Genomic DNA, 21,870 nt, shown 5'->3' with positions numbered 1-21,870 from the left:
GGTGTGCCCTTGTGCTCTAGCTCTGTCCAGCAAGAAATTAAGTCATACCTACTCCATTATAGAATGGAGCCTGTTCCTATCTCAAGTCTTTTTCACTTAGATCAAATGTGTCATGTTCAATAATGTAAGTCCTAAGGAGCTAATGTTTTGACAGGTGGACCGATGTGCTCGCCTCCCAATCATTCTCCATTAAAGAGCAAATTCTCACACAGGTGTAGCCACACATTTAAGGGGGTGCATTAGATTTCCTGAAAGTTCCAAAAAAATAACAATTCCACAATCGTTCTACACAGCATGGCTGAAGGAAAGTGGTTCTGGAGAGCACTTTTTAAAATGGAGGATGAAGCAAATGTTATAATGTGGGAATCAAATGCAAACATCACATTAATATCAATAGATACTGTCTTGGAAACTAACACAAACACCTACGTGGTTTTGAGGCAATTACACACTATAAAATATATCTAAATACTCACTACATGCTCCCCATTGAATAAACCAGTAACAGGATATGAATTTATTGCTTAAGGAATTAATTATTCCTATATATGTGTGTATACACCCACCAGCACCAGATGTCCATGGATCACTGTTATCCTTTTGCCTTAAGGGGCCTGTAGCAAAAAAGGAAACAGCTGCATACCAGCCTGATATATCATACAAAACTTTCTCCATTCTCGATTCATAGCCAGTGGGTTACAGGATGTAAGAGAGAACTGGAGTTGCCTAATCATCCTCATGAGGCAGACTTAAGAACGGATGAATCTGCCAATTTTTAGTTTCTATCAATTTCTAATTTTTCCAGTCTTGTCCAGCTTGTCACATTTCCACATCAGCTTGCAATTTTTAAAAATCAATGTTTTAGTTTGTATTTTTTCTAATAGGCAGAATTTATATGCAATTTTGCCTAGTAGACATCAAATGTTGGCCTTGCACAGGGTAGCAAATTACCAAGGTCTGTCCCATTCGTATTCCAAAGACCAAGATGGACCTGTATGTGCTTCACTGCTGCATCAGGGAGACAGTATCTCAATGGCAGCCGCCCATTCTTATTCCCCTGGGGGAAATGGAGAACCGTGCAGTACAAACAAAGGGAAGTGTGTGGATGTAAGTACAGTGGAGGAGAATCTCCTCAGCGTTCATCTCCAAGAGCTGTGCTAAAATACACACTACGTGCAGAGGCTGTTTTCCTGTGAAGAAACCAAGTTCAAGTACCACTTCTCCTACTTTGGCTTTTGAAATAGTTTCTGTGGGTTATGGGTTATGGGTTATGGGTTATGCACATTACATTTCACCAGAATGAGAGCTGCCTTGTAGCAGTTCAGTAACTGTAAGCATTCAATTCAGATCTTCAGCTGAATGTGTGGCAAGGACCACCATGCAAGCCAGTCCTTGTGCAGCCTGTTAAATCAGGACTGAGGAACTTGTGGCTCTCCAGGTGGTGTTGGACTCCAACTCCCATCATCCCCAGCCATCCTGAAGGTCATGGATGATGGAAGTTGTGGTCCAATAACTTCTAGAGGGCCACAGCTTCCCTAGCTGCGAACACATCCAAAACTATACCAAGTCATTGATGCTATCTAGAAGGAGATTCCTGTGAGTTCAGCCTGGATTCCTTCACAGATGTGGAGTGCAGGATTATCTACTATTGTGCTTGGATGGTCCTTTTATTCTGATAAAACCCTTTCAACTTATACACTCACAGAAATCATTCCAATAACCTTCCTCTGAATGTTAAACAGATGCTGTCCTTTGGTATTGTTGGTTTGTAACTGTACATTCATACCTAAGATAACAAACAATGGCACATTTGTCTTCAGTGTTTTTCTCTTGCACTGCTGTCCTTTAGAATTACTTCAAGCGATTTCTGCATATTTTGTTGCTGAGAGCTCTTTGACAATGCGGCACACCTGGGAAATAATAGAAAAATCAGATTACATGAGTTTTGCCAGTGTGGAGAGCAATTAATGTAACAAGTGTGCTCCGAGGACTTCTCTGCAAAAAAGCCTAACAATGGCTAATTAATTTCATGGGTGCAAATGCTTGTTCCTCTTGGGCCAGATTTTCCTACTGTTCCACAGTAGGGAAAAGTAATTTTAAAAAAGGAAAGATGATAAAGAAAATATGAACTGAGGGAGAAGGTCAAAATGAACATTGATGTGTTTGAATAAGTGGAGGAGCGCAAGCAAGAATATGCAGTAGAAACCAGAGCATTGGGCAGGTCCCTGGACCTTGAGGATCATGTATAAGGACCCAGGCTGAGCTGCTAGGACCTCAAGTAAAATGTCTTGGGAAGGACCCAAGAGCCTACAAATGGACCTTGAGCTTGTGTGGAGGTTCTAGCAGGGGAGCACAGCTATCGTATACCCTTGACCGAAGAACGGTACACTCCTTCTATCTGGGATGGTCGTCCTCTTCCACCGAGCGTGCAGCTTCGGGAGGGATGCACATGGAGCGGTGAGGGAGGAAGGGGACACCCGCCTAGCCAGCCAGATCAGCCGAATCAACCCTGGTGATCAATGGGGTGACAGATGTCGCAGCCAGATCGCCCTCACATCTAAAACCCAAGAGCCTGGAGCACTGAAAACACAAGGCGCTTAAGCTTCAAGAGACCCAAGAGCCTGCATTACCACCACCATTTTAGACTGGACAAATGGTCTGACGCCACTTTCACAAGTTATTTCATGGTCATTATAGGAACAAATTGTCATGCTTAAAGCATGACTACACATTTTTCTTAAGTATTGTACCTTCAAGTTCCTTCGGCCCCCAAGGAGCACAGAAGCTTGAAGGGCTATTATTATTATTATTATTATCATCATCATTATTATTATTATCATCACTGAAGGAATGATCAAGGCTCTCTCTCCCCAATGTCTTGTTCCAAAGCAACCCCCTCTTTCAGTGATTTTAACATAAAATAACCTGCCTTTTTCATATCATAGAACCCATGCCACTGTTATTGTGCTGATGATGACTGCTAGCTGCCCCCCAGCCTTAAAAAAACAACAACAAGCCCCCCATACATTTACATTCCATTTTCCCTTCACAGAATTCAGCACAGTATGGGTATGTTAGGCTGAGAGCCAGTGACTTACTCATGACTGAGCAGGAATCTGATCCTGGTCCCTCCACTCCTTCATCAGCATTCAAATCCAACAAATCTAGCCACTGGGCTAGAAAATCCTCAAACAACATGCAATAATGGCTCAGCGCTTGATGTTAGCTGTATTAGCAGCAAATCTAAGCATTAACAGACCTAACCCATTAGTCTTTTCTGCTTCTTTGTTCAGCATCCCCAAGACCTTACCTAAATAGGTTTTTCTACTGCTAATCAAACCTATCCATTCTTAAGGAAATCAGCCCTGAGTGCTCACTGGAAGGACAGATTGTGAAGCTGAGGCTCCAATACTTTGGCCACCTCATGAGAAGAGAAGACTCCCTGGAAAAGACCCTGATGTTGGGAAAGATGGAGGGCACAAGGAGAAGGGGACGACAGAGGACGAGATGGTTGGACAGTGTTCTCGAAGCTACCAGCATGAGTTTGACCAAACTGCAGGAGGCAGTGGAAGACAGGAGTGCCTGGCTTGCTCTTGTCCATGGGGTCACGAAGAGTCGGACACGACTAAATGACTAAACAACAACATCTGCTAATTAGTAGATTGCAAGCCACTGCTTGGGAGAGAATCACTGTATGGTTGTACATCATTGGATACACATTTTATTTGGATTTCCACTCCCATTGCTCTGAATTAGAGTCCCATCCCACAACAAATAGCTCCTTATGTTAAATTTAAAGTGAATTTGGAGGGTCCTTCTTAGAACCATGGAAAGGAAAGTAATTATATAACATTCAGGAAACATCTGAAGACAGCTCTGAATAGTGAAGCTTTTTAAGGTTTAATGTTTTATTATGTTTTTATATATGCTAGAAGCTGCCCAGAGTGGCTGGGGCAACCCAGCCAGATGGGCGGGGTACAAAGAAACAATACAAATATATATATATATTTAGTAGATTTAACAACATTTCACTTAGAGGTTTTGTGCATCTCTAAGTCCTCACCAAATTTCGGCCACTGTGAAATTTGGGAGCAAAATTTCCGTGTCTGTGCTTAGAATAAGGAATTGGGAGAAATGCTAAGAGAATGAACAAGTTATACAATATTCCCAGGGCAAATTTCAAACTTCTCTATTATGATAAAAAAAAATTCCTTCTGCATCCTGCACTATACTGAAGATTATGCACATTTTGTGAAAAATAAACAAACCCTGCACCAAAATTTAATGAACATCTGTTGAAGACTTTTGGTACACTTGGTCTGAATCAAACTAGGATATATTAAAAACAAAAACAAGCCCAAACTTTTTTCTTCAGTTTTAATAACAAAAATATGCTTTTGTTCAGCAATTTCCCTAAGAGGGTAGCAACATGGCTCCAGGCATAAAAATCCATTAACACAAGCAGATGTAACTCTCACAGCTAATTTCTCAATATGTTATATCCAATCTCTTTGTTGGACTGGTTTAAGGGAATGGGTAGTGTTTTCCACTAAATTGGGACATGAACATAGATGAGTTCTACTTAACAGGGCTTTCTCTCAAATGTGGCTTGAATCATAGCATAACAAACCTGAAGTACTGGGAACTTCCTGACACCTTATGAAGCACCAGGCAGATCATATAGGGCTGTCTTGCCCATAGAAGCAAGTGACATGGGGCGCCAGGGTGCCAAGTTCTGGAAGAGGCAGAGGCTGGGCGTGGCGCATCCCGGCACCAGTTTGCCACCCTCGCCCGCCTTGCTGAAGCAGCACCACTGCCTGCCTCCTCCAGCCCCACAAAGCTGCCGGCAGCGCCGTAAAAAAGTCGGCAACTCTGGGAAATAGTGTGTGTGTGCACGCCAGAGGGATATTTGCATCATGGTGCTGGATATACTTAAGATAGCCCTGATATCATATAATCTACCCTCCTCTGTTTTGTTACGCTTTACTCAAATTAGATATTCTTTTTTTAAGAATCATTTCAACTCAAGTCGGAAAAGTCAACTCAAATTCCTCCTGTCTTATCGCCATATGCTGTTCTAGCGTGAATTTTGGGGAGGCACAGGGGGATAAGGCGGGGAGAGAAAGTCCCATTGTGCTGGTGGGAGCCCATCCACTGATGATCAATTGAATGCTTCCCAGTAAATGACTGTTTTCAAGCGTATCATTACGAAGTTAGCCAACTAACATCTACTCAAAGTAGACCCATTGAAATCAATTGTTCTAAGTTAGCCATGCCTATTACTTTTAATGGGTCTTCTCCAACTAAGACTCACATTGTCTACAGCCTTTTGCATATTTTTTAAAAAATGGCTCTCTTGCTGTTTCTCAGGTTAATGCTCGAGTTGCCTAATGGTGCATAAGAATTTCACATCATGTGTGAAATTCCATGCAAGCAATATAATGAAATGCTACCAACCTTGCCTGTAATGTGATTTCTTAAAGTCACATCATGGAGTTCTATGGATAGATAAATTCCTTGTTCAATATTATAGAGCACAGGGTGAGGGAAGCCCTAATACCTCGCAGGAAATATTTGTTTCTGTTTTGAATTCTGTGTGGCTAATGCATGGGAGTAGTCTTGAGGTAAGTAATTGTGCCTCTTGGGATCCTGATTAAGAATGTGATTTTATGTCAGGTGAGTGCAGCTGGGTCATGTTCAGGGATTGATTTCAGCATTGTCGTTATAATAAAAGAGCTTCTGGAGGCCTAATGAACCGAACTGTCAATGGAGATCAATGCGATTTTGTAGTAATGAAAAGCAGCTGTTTAACCTTTGTCTCCTTTATATAGCTTCTGGTCCCAGTTGCATGCCACATATTGTAGGAATCAGAAGGCAGGAAGGAATCACAGGAGTGTTGTTGCACTTAGATTCTGCTTGCGGGTTTCTGGTCGCTGTCAAAACAGGATGCTGGACTAGATCGGCCTTCGTATGTTCTTAGTTTACTTTGGTCACCTCACAAGCATTTTTATAGAAGTGACACACAGTCCAGCCATCTGGATGCAGGCGTAATGCTGCCCTGAAGAAGAATGGAAGTGTTCTGAAGCACCACCATGGGTTCTGTGCCTATCTTAAGAGCAGGGGCTGATATTTGGAAAGATTTTCCACTTGGCTTTTCTGTGTATGAATTTGCATCTGAAAAAGAGACACATGAATGGTCACACTGGCTGCTTCTCTCAACAGGAGGGCGGGAAAGCATTTTGCAGTGTTTCTAGTCATTGAAACACCAGGGAGTGCTTGGTAGCTCATCACTTGAGATTTTATACAGCTCACTTGCATGAATAATCAGTTATAGTGACTAACGTGGGGCAGCAACACTTGTACCAACTCTAAACAAGGAAAAGAAAGCTGTAATGCATGCCAGTAGAGTTGAGTTTCTTTTTTCTCCGTCCCATAAACAAGGGATAGGCAATGTGGTTCTCTCCAGATAACAATGGCTACATCTCCACCATCCCTGACCATTGAACATTGACCAATGCACCATATTATGAGGCCTCTCTTCTGATTGTCCAATGCACTGAGGGTGTGTAGGGAATCTAACAGCACAAACCTATAGATGTCTAATCACAGGTATGTCCCATTGATCTCAATGAAGCTTATTCCTAGGTGAACGTGTATAGAAGTGCAACCTAAATGTTATGAGTTGGTAAGGTTTTGTCAAAATAATAAAAGAAAAGGAAACAAAGTTAAGAAGACAAAAAATTGAACGAGAAATAACTTATAGTGCAAGTATTCAGGATAATGTGATTAATAGACAAGGAAAGCTTTTTCCCACATGAAATTTTAGTGGTAGAGACGAACAGTTCACAAACTCACCATAATCATCCATGCAATTATTTCTCAAGCCTCTCAGGATACACATTAATGTGTGCTGCATGGTCTATGATTTGGGACCTTTGAGGATGATGCTGGAGTGTTCCCACATTTTCTGCAGTTAGAGCAGCACACCTCTCAGTCATTGCGATTATGGGAAGAGTATCTGGGTGGCTGATCTTACCTTACATTCATACTTCACTTTACATTCCAGTAATGTCAATGTGAAGGAACCATAAGCATAAAATCATAGAACTGTAGAGTTGGAAGGGACCATGAGGGTCATCTAGTCCAATTACCTGCAATGCAGGAATCTTTTGCCCAATGTGGGGCCCAAACCCATGACCCTGAGATTAGGAGTCTTATGCTCTACCAACTGAGCTATCCCCAGCATGAGATGAAGCATGTGGTTCTTTTCCCCATACATCTATGGCAGACGTATGAATCAACCTGCTGGACTGGGAGAAGAAGCAGCGGAAACGCTTTGCAATGACCAAGAACTGTTACAACTGACACAAAGCAAGGAAGGTCCATACAGTTTGTCCAGAATTCTTCTTCCTCCTTCCCAACTAACTGCATTGCACTTAAGAATGGATTATGGAGATACTGGAGAGCACAACCCTGTTCAGAGCAAGATCAAACTCAAGCGCAGAAGTTACCGTATTTTTCGTCCCATAGGACGCTCCGTCCCATAGGACGTACCTAGTTTTTTTGGGGGGAAATAAAGGAAAAATTTCCCCCCTTTATTCCCCCCCCAAAACCAGGTCGGGGAAACTGAACCAAGTCGAGGAACAGCGGGGTGGCGGCGCTGCGCCTCCTTGCTGTCCCCCGAGCTTGTGGGGCTGGCCGATGTCTGTCCGGCGTGCGGGGCGCTCTGCTTCACGGCGCCCGTCGCGCCGGGAGGCAGGCTGCTATCCGCAGCATAGGGAGCCATGTGGGAACTCCCGCAGGGCTCCCCACGCTGCAGATGTCTGTCTGGCGTGCGGGGCGCTCTGCTTCAGGGACCTCCAGCAGGGCTGCCTAGGCTGCGGATGTGTTCCCAAAGCGGCGGGCGCTCTGCTTTCAGAGCGCCCACCGCTCCGGGAAGCAGGCTGCTATCCACAGCCTAGACAGCCCTGCGGTACCTCTCACAGAGCTGCCTAGGCTGCGGATGTCTTCCTGAAGCCTGGAGAGCGAGAGGGGTCGGTGTGCACCGACCCCTCTCGCTCTCCAAGCTTCAGCGAAAGCCTGCATTCGCCCCATAGGACGCACCCAGATTTCCCCTTCATTTTTGGAGGGGAAAAAGTGCGTCCTATGGGGCGAAAAATACAGTAATATATTTCAGCATACTAGAGATGGTGAACTGATGCAGTGGAAGGAGGAGAGATTATGTTTCCACTCATTCTGCTTCTGCATAGGCCCCATGTTCTCTCAGTGAACCTGCACTGCATTTCTCCCTGCAATATTCCCCTTGTTTCTTCACTACAGAAACAGCATTTGACAAATTTGCAGTGAGTTGTCAACATCTCTTAGAACAATAGTCCTTATTAAACTCTGAAGCCCCCCCCCGGGTCATGATCTTTCTCCCCTCTGCATTTGTATTCATGCCTTCTAGATGGAAAAGACAAGCTAGATAAATTCTGATAATATGGAGGGCTTCGGCTTGTACCTGAAGAAGTGACCTTCGTGAGCCAAAGGTTTGTGTGTAATAAATTATTTGTTTGCTCAGGTATTATCTGTAGTATTTTTTGGTGTAGCAGTGAATGCTCTTAGCCTATCAGAAAATTCTGGGAGCTGAAAGCTATAGAGAACATAAATCTTCCCCATAAAGAAACCGGGTGAAACATCACATTGAAACTTAGCATGGCTCTCAACAGGAATAATAAAACTGTCAGTTTCAGCATCCTTATATAAATGTTCCCAATCTTCTTTTATTTCTTTTTGTGCTTTAGGTATGTATGTATACAGAATGGCCAAACATTTGTGGCATCTGACTGCATTTCTCAGAACATGAGAGCCCGATTTCTTACTATATTGACTTGCTGTCCCCCAGCTTCTGCAAATGGGCCACTTGAATAACTAAAAGAAATTTGACATTTTGTTCTCATATCTCCAAGACGGTATGTATGCATTTTGGGGGAGGTTGGAGAGAAGTATCTTAATCCAAGTATGTTGCCTTGTAAAGCTTGAACCTTTTGTTGTTCAGATGGTCAGCTAATTTTAGTTTTGCCTTCCTGATTTGACAATGATTCGCCAAGCAGCAAACTAGGGACTCCGAAAAAGAGCAAATAAAATACCAAGTGTTGTACCATTTAAAAAAGAAGGCAGAGAATGACACAATATTATAATTTAGTACTATGGCTTGGAAACTAACTAGCCCTTCTGTTTAGGGATGGAGCAAGGATCAATTAGACTCTATCATAGGTTTGAAGAAGCATCATGATGGCAGTTTGAAAACTTTGTGCTGTGCTTTTAAATCCTGACAATTGGGGGCTTCAGAACATAGTTCTGGGAGGAAGAAGTGCTGAGAGGGAGCAGGGCATGCTCCTATCACCCACCAGCTGATAGGCAGCTGGCAAAGCACCTTGTCCTAGCAAAAGAACCCACTTTCAATTCAGGATTCTTGCTTTGTAGCTTCACCCTTGTAGTTCCACACCCACACCATGGTATGACAGGTTTAGGGCGTATGAATTTTGCTGCCTATAAATGGCTTTGAGGGCCAACTGGGGAGGCCTGGTGGGCCAAGTCTGGCCCATAGGTCCCCCACCCTGCATTACAGGCTTATCTTGGAGTATGGAGGTATATACTTCGAGGTATAGAACATAGCCATCATGGCCAATAGCCATTGATAGCTTTGTCCTCCATGAATTTGTCTAATCTTTTAAACGCACCCAATTTGAGGGCAGGGCCTTTTTGTGTGTGCCTCTTATGTACTGTACATCACCTAGTAACTGGAGGCTCGACAATAACACTCTGCATAGCATTATTCAGCAATGTACTGTGCAATGATGCACCAGGCTTCTGAGTACCAAACAATCCTTACCCTTTGGATAAAGTGAATTCATCCAATTCTGCGTTGGGAAGATGCCTTTTCAGTGCAGCCTTTGTGCCTTTGGAAGCCAATCCCTTAAAAGCATTTCCGAGTAAAAGTTCTCTACTTCTTTGAGGGACAATATTAATTGTTACATTATTGCCCCACTTTTCTTGTGTTAAAGGTACCCCTGCCCGTACGGGCCAGTCTTGACAGACTCTAGGGTTGTGCGCTCATCTCACTCTAGAGGCCGGGAGCCGGCGCCGTCCGCAGACACTTCTGGGTCACGTGGCCAGTGTGACATCACTGCTCTGGTGAGCCTGCACCAGCGCAGCACACGGAACGCCGTTTACCTTCCCGCTATAAAGCGGTACCTATTTATCTACTTGCACTTTTAAGGGTGCTTTCGAACTGCTAGGTGGGCAGGAGCTGGGACCGAAAGACGGGAGCTCACCCCGCCGCGGGGATTCGAACCGCCGACCATACGATCAGCAAGTCCTAGGCACTGTGGTTTTACCCACAGCGCCACCCGCGTCCCACTTTTCTTGTGTTAGAGGAGAGCAAATGAAAACAAGGAAGAGACTGATGGCATCTTAAAGACTAACGATTGTATTATGGCAGAAGCCAGGGATAGTCAAAGTATTTTGGACTACAACACCCAATGGCCAATGGTTGAGAATGATAGGAGTTGTAGCCCAGCAACATCTAGAGGGCACCATGTTGACTGCACTGCAATAGACTTCCACTCAAAGCTTATACCATAATAATTTTAAGACTCCAAAAGTCTATTTATTGTAGTTGCTGCAACTGACTAACTGTGGCCAGTGCAAGTCTGCTAACGTTGTTCTTGAGGCCAATGCATGTTTAACTATTTTCACATACCCTGCACTGCATAATGAGAGGGCCAGTACCAGTCAGTGTTTCTGTAGTATGATCCAGGCGACCAGAACTTGAGCTGTGTGTTGAATTGGTAAATGAAGTAGATAGACACAAAGTTTGTACCTATAATTTCAAGTTAGAACTAGCTGAGGGCAGAAATTGGCTAGAGGTAGGAATGATTTAGCTTCCAAAGACATGAGCTGAAAAAGTAGCTGTTTCTTGCTTCGAGAATGCTCTCATTCTCAAAACTATTTTTGTGGCATTTTATAGCAGTGTGTAAAATGTTTATAGGCTAAAGTGTTGCCACAGTCATAAGCAAGCCTTGCTTTATGATGAATGTAGAGGCATCAGCATTGTGCTGTGGCATTGAGTCTGTTTGTCGGAAATGTACATTGTTGCTTTTAAACTTCCAACAAGGCATAAACCAGCATACAGGGGGCATTCTGTAAATATCTGCATATATTTTATCATTTGACTTCATTTTCAAAAACCTAGTACTGTAATTTGGCTAATACAATGAGGACTCACAGCAACAGAAGCGCCATGCTCCCAGATTTCTTTTCTTTTTTCTAAAGAAGTGAGTCTCTAGATGTTGTAGAGAGAAAGTTATTAATCAAACTATGCAGGTATCCATCTAAATTATTCCTGTGACAATAGGCAGCCTGGCTTGAATTTCTGAACTGTGATAGTACCCACAGGCTAGAACCCCAAGGGTCCTGTGCTGGGAAGAAACCCCTCCATCATCATTCTCTTGTGTCTGTAGTCTTGCTTACTTGCTTTAATATTATGATTGGGAATAAGAGGAGGGAAATGAATTATAAGGACTGCTGCCTTTTTAAATCCACTTTACTTTTGAAGATTTTTTATGCATCCTACTTTATTAATATCTTGTTGGCATCTGTTTGTCTCAAGAGACAACAGAGTGCACTTCTGGGGGGTGAAGTCAAACTGCTACATTAGCAGCACCCAAGTGACCTTCCCAGGGTGCAACCCTGGGCAGTGTGTATGGAGGTTTTTGGCTATCCAGACGACAAGACCCCACTCTCAGCCTCACTGGTGTGGTCCAAAGGAAAGCAGAACAATACATTTGGCATCAGCTTGACTGCAGGAGCTGCTGGAAGAAGCCTTCTTTGTATTTAAAAAGGCTGAAACAAGGAGGCACACCCTGTATTTATTTGTATGGGCAATACTCCGTGCTCTGTGAAGACAGATTTTGAACCTGGGTATTTGGAAGGCCCCTCTCACTTTCCAGGAGAAACTATATCCTGGAGGCAGGGGGAGGTCTCAGCTTCTGAATATTCTCTTCTACCCAAGAACCAATGAGAGGGAAGGGGTGGGGCCTGCCAACAAGAATGTGGAAATCCATACCAACTTGACCTCAGGAATATCAGAACAAGCAGAAATTGCAGTATTCAGGCGTTCCGATGTTGGCAAAAATTTGCAACCCAAAGATTCTTACAAACATGGAGAGGCATGTTTCTCTCCAGTGCCGTTATCTATGAGAAGAAAAGTCTTCCATAATAACTAGGAAATTACAGCCGCGATAAAGGTAAGTTGGACATGGAGTTTATTCAGTGTTGACATTCTGTTTATGCAACAGACATTTGGTTGCAGAATGGAGCTTCCCCCTTCTTTTCTTCCCCCATGCATCCTCAACATTTGCTTCAGAGGGCTAGATTCAACTCCTTGTACTTTCCTGAGGTTTTAGAGATGTTCACATATTACATTCAATGAGTGTACAATCTGTGTACCTGTGTGCATGAAAAGCTGAGCTGTACGATTCAATGAGTGTACAGTCTTTCTCATAAGTTTGTTCATGTGTACGGCAAGCTTGTATCGGTGTTCATTGCAACGCGTGAGCAAGCCCTTTGTCATAAAATAATTATGTCCAAAAGCCTATGTACCATTTCCTTCTAGAATAATCCTTGCATGATTGCTGGGCAAGAAAGCTTTATTTCTGTCTCCTGTGGTATATATTCTGAAGGGAGTGCTATCTAAATGTCTGTGTATCTCATTACAGAACTATACAAATGATTCTGTTCAAAATGTTGCTTATTCTGAACAACATTAAGATTCTCTTGAATGGCAATTGAAACCAAACTATATTAGGTAAACTTTAGACTGTAGAAGCATTTAAAAGTATATTTTATTTTATTATCATGCATTGCTGAAGTACTTAGCTTTTAAAATTCAATTATTGTTTTACATTGCAGCTGTCAGCTCATTCACCCTTCACCCACGCAAATTTTTACAATGTTCCCTTGTGGCTTCTCCTGCCTGAAAGGGAAGTTGCTCTTTCAGGAGTGAGTTAGATAAGCAGTGGGAGACAGTTGTGGCGGAGAAACGACTCAGGACAGTGTTTGAATTTATTAAGTAGGAACAGTAGAACTGAAGAATTTTAAATTAAATGCTTATACAGTTAACTTAAATGCTTATACCACTGGCATTCTTACAGCAGGGCAGATGATTAACAGTTCAATGGCAAAGAATATTGAATATGAATTTGGCATGTGTGTTGTTTTAATTTTATACCACAACTTGGTAGTAGTGAAAATCTCAACTTTTAGATCCTCAAAATATAACCCAGGGAGTTTGGTGGAATGCTATGTAAATAGCAGTCCCTTGGATGTTCAAAACATCAGGGCTTCCTTGCAAATAACTGTGGATAAATTTGATAGTAGTTGAAGAGAAAAAGCTCTTGCTGTGCTGTTAATAAAGATAATACCAAATCATGTGGAAACTTTGCTCTTGGATAAACTTCTGTCACTACGGATATGCATATAAGCTGACATATTACAAATTTTTGTTAAACAAAATGGGACACCAGCTAATTCTATAGTTGGCATTCGTCTGTTTTGACAGAGTGCACCTCTAGGGGTGAAGTCAAACTGCTGCATTAGCAGCACCAAAGTGGCCTCCCCAGGGCACAAGCCTGGGCAGTGTGTGTGGAAGTCCTGGGCTACAGGGTGGGAACCAAAGGTGGACAAACTACCTGAGAAGGAGCATAATGTGTTGCCTACCAAAGGTACTACCCCTCCCCTAACACCAGCTAATTCTATGATGATTGATTAATTCCACTATGCCATATCATGGCTACGTGATAGACAACTATTTCTCTGTCTGTCTCTCTGTCTGTCTATGTGGCCCTTAGAGGGTGGGATGAGTGGGCATTTGCCAAGGCCTGAAGACAGTGCTATGCTTTCCATTTCATTCTAGAATACTGTATCTCTCTTTTCATGCCCTGCTTCTTCCAGTTGAGGTGGGTCCTTTCAGTGGTGCAATGTCTGCCTACCCCATCCAGGATCCAGCATTTATTTTATCTATCTATCTATCTATCTATCTATCTATCTATCTATCCATCCATCTATATAATCATCACCCAGCAATTAGGTAGTAGAAGTTATTAGATAGAAAAAAGATACATTTGAGTTTAGCCACTTGCTAAAGGATGTCCTAAGTACAAAACATCTAGGGCCAAGCTCATAGATTCTATGATTTTTTTAAAAATATATATATATATTTTATTAATTTCCCATACATTCATACCACATTACAATTTCTATTAAATTTCCCATTTTTTACTTCCTTCTGCTTCTCTGCCAATCATCCAAATTCTAACTTCTTTAATTACACATTTCCAAATTTTGCTATTGCCTTTATACCTACCCCCCACTTCTATTTTGCCTTTTTACAATATTTCTTATGCTGTTACAGAGCTTCTCTAAATGCCACTAGCGTTATTCCATTATCACTTGTACATTCCCAGTATTCAACTAATTTTCCCCAGTCCTCGATGAACTTTTGATCTCGTAGATATCTGATCTTCCCAGTCAGTTTATCAAGTTCTGCATAGTCTATCAGCTTCATTCTTCACTCCTCCAACGTTGGTATTTGTTCTTGTTTCCATTTCTGGGCCAGTAATATTCTTGCCGCTGTTACTGCATATTGGAAAAGTTTATGGTCCTTTCTATTTAAAAATTAGATTCTATGACTATTATGTCATTTTTTAAATCACCATGTGCTATTTGGTCACATAAGCTACCCAGTATTGTTTTTGTTTGCATCTGTCTGTTTTGAGACACAACGGAGAGCGCTTCTGGGGGCGAAGCCAAATCACCGGTCAATCACAGCACCTGTTTTGGCTGCAGAGACTGGTAACTCACAACTGCTGCCTCCTGTGTTGTTTTTGCTGAGCACCAAAGTGACCTTCCTGGGGTGCAAGCCTGGGCAGTGTGTATGGAGGTTATAGGCTGCCCAGATGACAAGACTCCCCTCTAGGCCTCATTGGTGTGGTCCAAAGGAAAGCAGAGCAATACATTTGGCACTAGCTTGGCTGCAGGAGTTGCTGGAAGGAGGCATACAGGGCTTCACCCGACCATCTTAGCTTCTCCACTCCAGATTTGTGTAGAGTTTACTCCCTAACTTTTTCTTCTCCTGAAGGTGTCCTGTTAGGTGCCTGGTAACTGATTGGTTTTTTTACTATAGGAGGTTCATCAGTATGGATTTTACTCTCCACGAATATTTGTATTCCACCATAGGAACATAGGGAAGTGCCTTAGACTAAGTCAGATCCTCATTCCATTTATCTCAACATTATCTACGCTGACTGTCAGAGGCTTTCCAGGTTTTCAGACAGGGGTCTCTCTCCCCACCAAATCTGGGGATTGAAACTAGGAACATCTGCAGAAATAGTGCAGGATAGTACGCACCCCGGAAATGATCTCTTTCAGCTTCTGCCTTCTGGAAGAAGGTACAGGGTTATAAAGACTAGGACTAGCCGCCTGAGAAACAGTTTTTATCCAAATACAATTTTGGTTTAAAACACCGTGTAAGGTAGTCTCTGTGGGAGTATATTGTATTTAATTATGGGGTATCAGAGTTTTTAGGGGGTTAACCAGGCTGGGATAGCTGGGATAGCAGACTTGTTGGTTTTTGAATGTCTGATGTAGATTTTTTTTCAATTTCGTTGTTCTGTATGGGACAACAGCAATAAAGATTATCGTATCGTAACTTCTATCTCTAAGTACTGGCCCTTCATCATCCAGATATTTGACAACGTACCTGCAGATCTTTTTATTCAGGAGATCCACTTTTGTGTACTTTTACTATATATTGCCTTCCCATCCCCCTTTCCTCTGTTTAAACTCTTTTAATTGAATTTTTTGGTGAATTTATTGTATTATGTAAAGCATCTTGAATGCTTGAAAGCATTTTATTATATTATGACAAGCCGGCTGTGCACTGCAGGTCAAGGTGGTAGGGTGATACATAAATTATCTATGGTGAAAATTGGTGAATATAATCCTTCTGGAAAACACTTGATAGGTAGCAACTTTAAATTATCAACAGTACATAAAGAATGAATAACTAACATAGGCTGGGAAGCCACTTTAAATTTTAGGATGAGAGCACAATTACATAACAATTATTATATATATCTGAGCACCCTCTAGGCTGCCATTTTATTTTACAGATGGATTCCGCAACAAGTGATTAACTCAATAATATCCAAATATCCACTGATGAAGGGACTCATTGATCTGACTGGCATTTCACTGGAACTGGGAGAAACAAAAATCCTTCAGCTGGGACAAAGTCAAGAAGTGACCCTGATTCACATCAAGAGATGACTTGACTCTGACCTAGGTCATTTGGAAAGTACTGTGTACAAATTGTTTCTATATTTGATTCTTTTGATAATTCTTCATTTCATCAGAGTTTCAATCCTGGATTCCTCACCTATGCCAAGGAGATAAAGAACTACACAACTTTTAGAAGGCATCTGAGGGCAGCCCTATATCAAGTAGTTTTAAATGGTTGAGGTTAAGCATGTTTTTATATGTGCTGGGAGCTACTTAGTGTGGTTGGAGAAAACCAGCCAGATGGGCAGGGTATAAATAACAATTAAGATTGCAAGTGGCGACTGGTGCACACTGGAGCTGGTAGGGCAGAAGGCAGGGAGGTCAACAGTAGGGAGAAACAGAGTCAATGAAAGACAGAGGCAAGTAATGCTACTGTTGTGCTCCATCCCCCTTCCTCCTAAAGGCAACTCTGAGACTAAGGAGATGGAGGAAGCTGACCATTTAGGCTAAAGGGGGCTGGCTAAAGCCAGACTGAGGGCAACCTCCATTGGAAGATTGTACTGAACATTATTTCCTGAAAGCATTTTCTTTTTTAAAAAACCCAAAACCCCTCAGAGCTCTATTTTATAATGCATTTCTCTTTCAAGTGGCATTTTCTTTTCTTCCTCTTTTTATTCCACAGACTTTTCCCCATTAATGTTTATGAGCAAATAAAAGAAAATAGCTAGCTAGGGCTGCTGGAACTTTCAGAACGGTTCAGTTATGACCCCATCTAATTTAACGTAATTCATGAATCTTTCTTTTAAGAACATTTTCCTTGTGATGGGGTTTTGATTTGAAAGATATGAATAAAAATGGAAATTAGTTTAACTCCTAAATGAGGTGGCCCTTATCATTCTTTCAACTGGGAGGTGTTAAATAACAAAGGTTTAAAAGAGGCTGAAATTTTTGAAAAGGCAGTAGACATAGGGTTGTATCTAGAAGAGCTTCTTTCATCAGAAACAGCTGTCTGCTGATGAACATAGCTCCTCCACCACAAGTGCCTCTGGATCCAATCAATTGTCTAGGGGTGAGGGGCACATGTCCCATCCTACGTATTTTTAAAAATGTATCATTTCCCTTGAGCCCACTCAGTGGATCAGTCACATTTTGTGGAACAATTGATCACATAAAGCTTTAGTGAACCAAAAGGCTGTACAGTTAAAACACCTGTTATCTCAGTTCAAATACTGTTCTATCTTGATAGTTAGGACATTTTATTTTATTTGGGATATTCGTGGCAAGTGAAAATGATGACCTTAGAAGTTTGTACTTTTCAGGCCCAAGGTTGGCATGATGCCCTTGCAGAGCTCTATGGCACACATGTTCATGCCCACAAACTGGGCATTGCAACTCCACACACCAAATAATAATAATAATAATAATAATAATAATAATAATAATAATAATAATAAATATTTGTACCCTGCCCTCCCCTGCTGGAGCTGGGCTCAGAGTGGCTAACATCATATAAAACACAATATACATAAAAACAAACAAACAATCGATTAAAATGCATCCCAAAATTAATTCAAATAAATTAAAAGTAGACATTGCATACACGCAGAGAGATAAACAGAGACACAAATACATTGCTTCTCTGTCCCCCTACTGCTCATCTATCTGGTCAGGGGGCTTCGGGCCCACCAGAGAAGACTTTGTGGGGCCCAATCAGGCCCTTGAACCACCAGTTTTCTCTTCCTGTTGTACAGGACCAGCCAATTAATGGTGACAACAGATATTTAATATAGTAGGCCTCTCAAATTTGCAGTAAAGGTGACAACCAATTTGCTTCTGGTAGAAGCCAGAATTGCTTAGTGCTTAGTGCTTACCTAAGGGGTAAAACTGTTATTTTTATATTTAGTAAAATGAAATGGGTATGAGGAAGAATGAAAACCTACCGTATGTAGGAAGCTTTTGTTAGATACTTCAAAAGGCAATGACCTTAAACCTTTGGTAATTTTCAGTGGCTGAACTTTTTCTCCCCCCACTGACCAAATCCCAAACCTTTTGCCTATATATAAATACGGAAAGCTGTTTCCTAGCTCCTGATAATTGATATTGGATCTGCCAGTCTAGTAGTGGTCATTCTTCTGTTACAGACACAAATCTTACGCTGATAAGCAAATTTAAAAATGGCAAAAGTTCTGGAGACAGGGTTTAAGAAGAGAAAATCATAAATGAAAATTTATGTAAGCTTAAATAGGATTCCAGGCTGTAGTGATAAGTATTGTTCAGTTCCGTGAAGGAGTGAGTACTGGTTTTGTGCTGTCTTTGAAAGAGATAGCATTCATCTTTATTTGCACTACAGCTTTCAATAGAATGGACTTAAAAGGCAAGACATTATGAGCCACACTCTATCTGCAGTGGGAAGGACAAGCGGATTTTATCAGAAGCAATAGGTATTCGTGGTTTCGGTAACCATAGAAAACTCAAGATGCATTTTGAATGGGAAATGTTTCATCTTAAAGGAAACCAGAATCCTGGAATGTATAACTTCAGCAACGGGAGGCAGCTGAGCTGCAAAGTAATGTTGCACTCTTACCTGTCTATTTGGAATATATTCCTGTTTGATCTTGGGCATAAGTTACCATATTACAAATGGATTTTATCCCAGAGCCAGGTTTCTCTAGGCAGTAGTGAATCATACCTCTGGGATTTTATCCATATGTCCCTTTTAATAGGGTAATCATGGAATTAATAATAGGATATTAACGTAATCATGTTCTTTTGAAATAAATGAACATTTATTAAGGAACATGGTATGTCTGAACATATGCGCAGCCCAGGAGCTTGTTTTGTGCGTAGACCTTTCACATCAAAATCCACTCCTGATTTCCTACCACTTTCTTTTGTTTCATCAGCTTCTTTCTTTCCTTTTCCTTTTTCCTTTTGTAGGGGAGAAGCCCTTTTGTTTGAGTTAGACAACTGGGAATAAGAAACTCTGGCTGATCTGCTGTAAATCACTCAGAGATCCTGATCTAACATCTCTCCACTACTCTTGAGATTTGCCATACTCCACATAGCATCTGTTGTTTGAGCCAGGTAGGACACCTTCCTTATTTGCTTAACTTATGGAGATGGGACAGAGGGCTGCTCCTGTGAGCTTTGCAGTGAAGTAGTTCCCATGATCGCTAGCATCCCTGTATGCTGGCACAAGTATGTGCAGCAGTATCCTAGGTCTGAGGCCCTATGAAAGGCTTCCCAGGAGTCTTCCTTACATTCATCTGTAGCTCAGCAATTTTGGGAATGGGATATGCCATGAAAGACTCATCAGTCAGGATCAAATCCCAAATAGACTGGGCAGGGGGATGGCACACACTTAAAATGGATTATTATCATGATATGTCAAGCTCCATATATGTTTTGACTAGTATAGCAATTCTATTTTTAAAAAACACCTATTTGTAAAAATATGTATTTTAAGTTGCAGCAAGAAGCTCCAGGATAATTCAAGGCTTGGCTACTCTGTAGTGTTGAGAAAGTAACACATGCATGCACAGTATTAAAAATCTTCAAATTCTCTTTTGGGAAATTGGAATGATTGTCAGAGTCATGAAAAATGAAACAAATGTTGTTAGTTACTGAAGAACATGATGACATAGAACAATATGTTCATAAACAATGGCCCAATTCAGAGGTAACTATCTCAGTCCGATAAATTTTTAGCAGTCTGAGTATGGAATTTGAACCCACATAGTTCCTCCTCAGCTCTCCCCATCACTCCTCTTCTTCTTTCCAGGTTTTGAATAAGAATTGTGATGTGTTAAACCACAATTTTCTGCAATGTCCAAAGTAGTAAACTGCAGCTTAAATGCTCCTGACTAACCAGGATGTGATCATTTTTTTTTAGAATTCCAGAAAATCAGCTTCCAGAGGAAAACCATATTAACTATCTCAAATGATGTCAAAAAATAAGGTTTTGAATGTGATTATTTGATAACGCACAAGTTATGATCGACTGTCTGCATCTCATCCTGCAGGGCATTGCTTAATTTAATGATTGACGCATTTTCCAAATCCTGATTCTTGTCACGTTCATTGTTTTGGTTGTGAAAAGTTCATGAATGGGACCAATGAATTCAAATACTGTGAAAAAGATTTATAGGAAATGATTTACATGTTCAACCTTCTTCAATGTGGCTGCTTTTAGTAAACCTCTTTCTTCTTTATGCTACATCCTTAAACGGCAAAACTTTTGTTTTCCCATTCTTTGTTGTCTTTAGACACAGTGTATGCACTATTCATGAATGCTTTTAGTGTTTCAGACAAGGTAATATATAAAATTCCATTTTTTATTTTTGTCTGTTCCATTTCAGCTTCTTGTGCAGGTTTGAATTAAGGCTCTTTTTCCTGCTGGTGAACTTTGCCCAAATTTGCTTCTCTCCAAAAGAGTTCACTGCCAGGATGCTATTAAATTCCAACTGCATTCCCCTTTTTTGACATTATGCATAGAACTCCATTAGGTCCCCATATATCAATGAGTGCTTGAAAGTGATGTTGACATTGCACAGTGTGTCTTAGTTTACACACATAAAACAGTTTTTTTAGCAGCAACGTAATGGGTTTGTTTTTAATAATGGGGTGTATATATCATTATAAACGGCACACAAATTTAACGAAATATTTTAGGAAGAGGCTAAATTGGACCATGAAAAATGCACAAGGGCTATAAATCACACAGGAGTTTAAATAATTATTATAAAGAACACTGGGCTTCATTATAGACTGTGAAAACTTTGACGGTGGCTATTAAAATAAAACATATCTGCTGCTCATAAGGCTCAAAAGAAATATGGCATTGCATAAAACAATTACACTGAAATATCCAGCAGTTCACAACTTGAGATCTTCCCAGATATTAACTATAGGTGCTTTTGCCAATGTGGTGCCCTCCCGATGTGTTGTACGCCAACTACCATCAAACCCAGCATTGGCACTGGCTGGGGCTGATGAGAGTTGTAGTCCAAAACTTCTAGAGGGCAGCACATTGGCATAGGCAACACTATAAGCATGGAGAAGATGCATGGTTGTGCCAACAGAGCCTTCTCCTTTGAGATGGATGACCTGGTCAAAATGTGTGTACAGTGTCATAGGGATGTTACAGGGATCATGTAAGTAGTATATGGGGGGGGGGATTGGGTGTACCAATCATACATTCCTGCCACACACAGATTCATAGTTTTATAAAGATTTGAACCTTTAATCTACTGGTCACCTTCATCTTGTGGTGTTTTTTTTTTTAATAAAAAAATCAGTCTCTGATGTCTAAAATGCTGCCAGTTTGGATCATAAAAAGATGTGCAAACTCCTAAGATGTGACTGCTAAATCCCCTTCAACCTTTTAAGCACTTTCATAGCTTACTTTGAAAATTCCAGGCAATGTGCATCTCAGCATTTCCAATAATTTAAGTGATCATAGTGATTTTTAAAAACAGATAAGGCAATCGGTTTTTTTCCATCGTTGACAGCACCATAGAGCAGCTGAGGAGAAATGTTTCAGATGTT

General features: G+C 41.3%; 1 long non-coding RNA gene across 1 annotated transcript; it reads right to left on the bottom strand.

The window, feature by feature from the left end:
- Positions 1 to 1,728: 1,728 nt before the first annotated feature.
- LOC309523664 lies at positions 1,729 to 9,280 on the bottom strand. The gene is made up of 3 exons (XR_014215504.1): positions 9,188 to 9,280; positions 6,856 to 6,967; positions 1,729 to 1,910 (listed from the first exon to the last, which is right to left on the bottom strand). It is a non-coding gene; the product is annotated as an uncharacterized lncRNA (long non-coding RNA).
- Positions 9,281 to 21,870: the final 12,590 nt, after the last annotated feature.

The sequence above is a fragment of the Podarcis vaucheri genome (assembly GCF_965113315.1).
Source record: "Podarcis vaucheri genome assembly, chromosome: 2".
Lineage (NCBI taxonomy): Eukaryota > Metazoa > Chordata > Lepidosauria > Squamata > Lacertidae > Podarcis > Podarcis vaucheri.
Note: the sequence above shows the minus strand (reverse complement) of the source record. Positions and strands in the feature narration are given on the sequence as shown.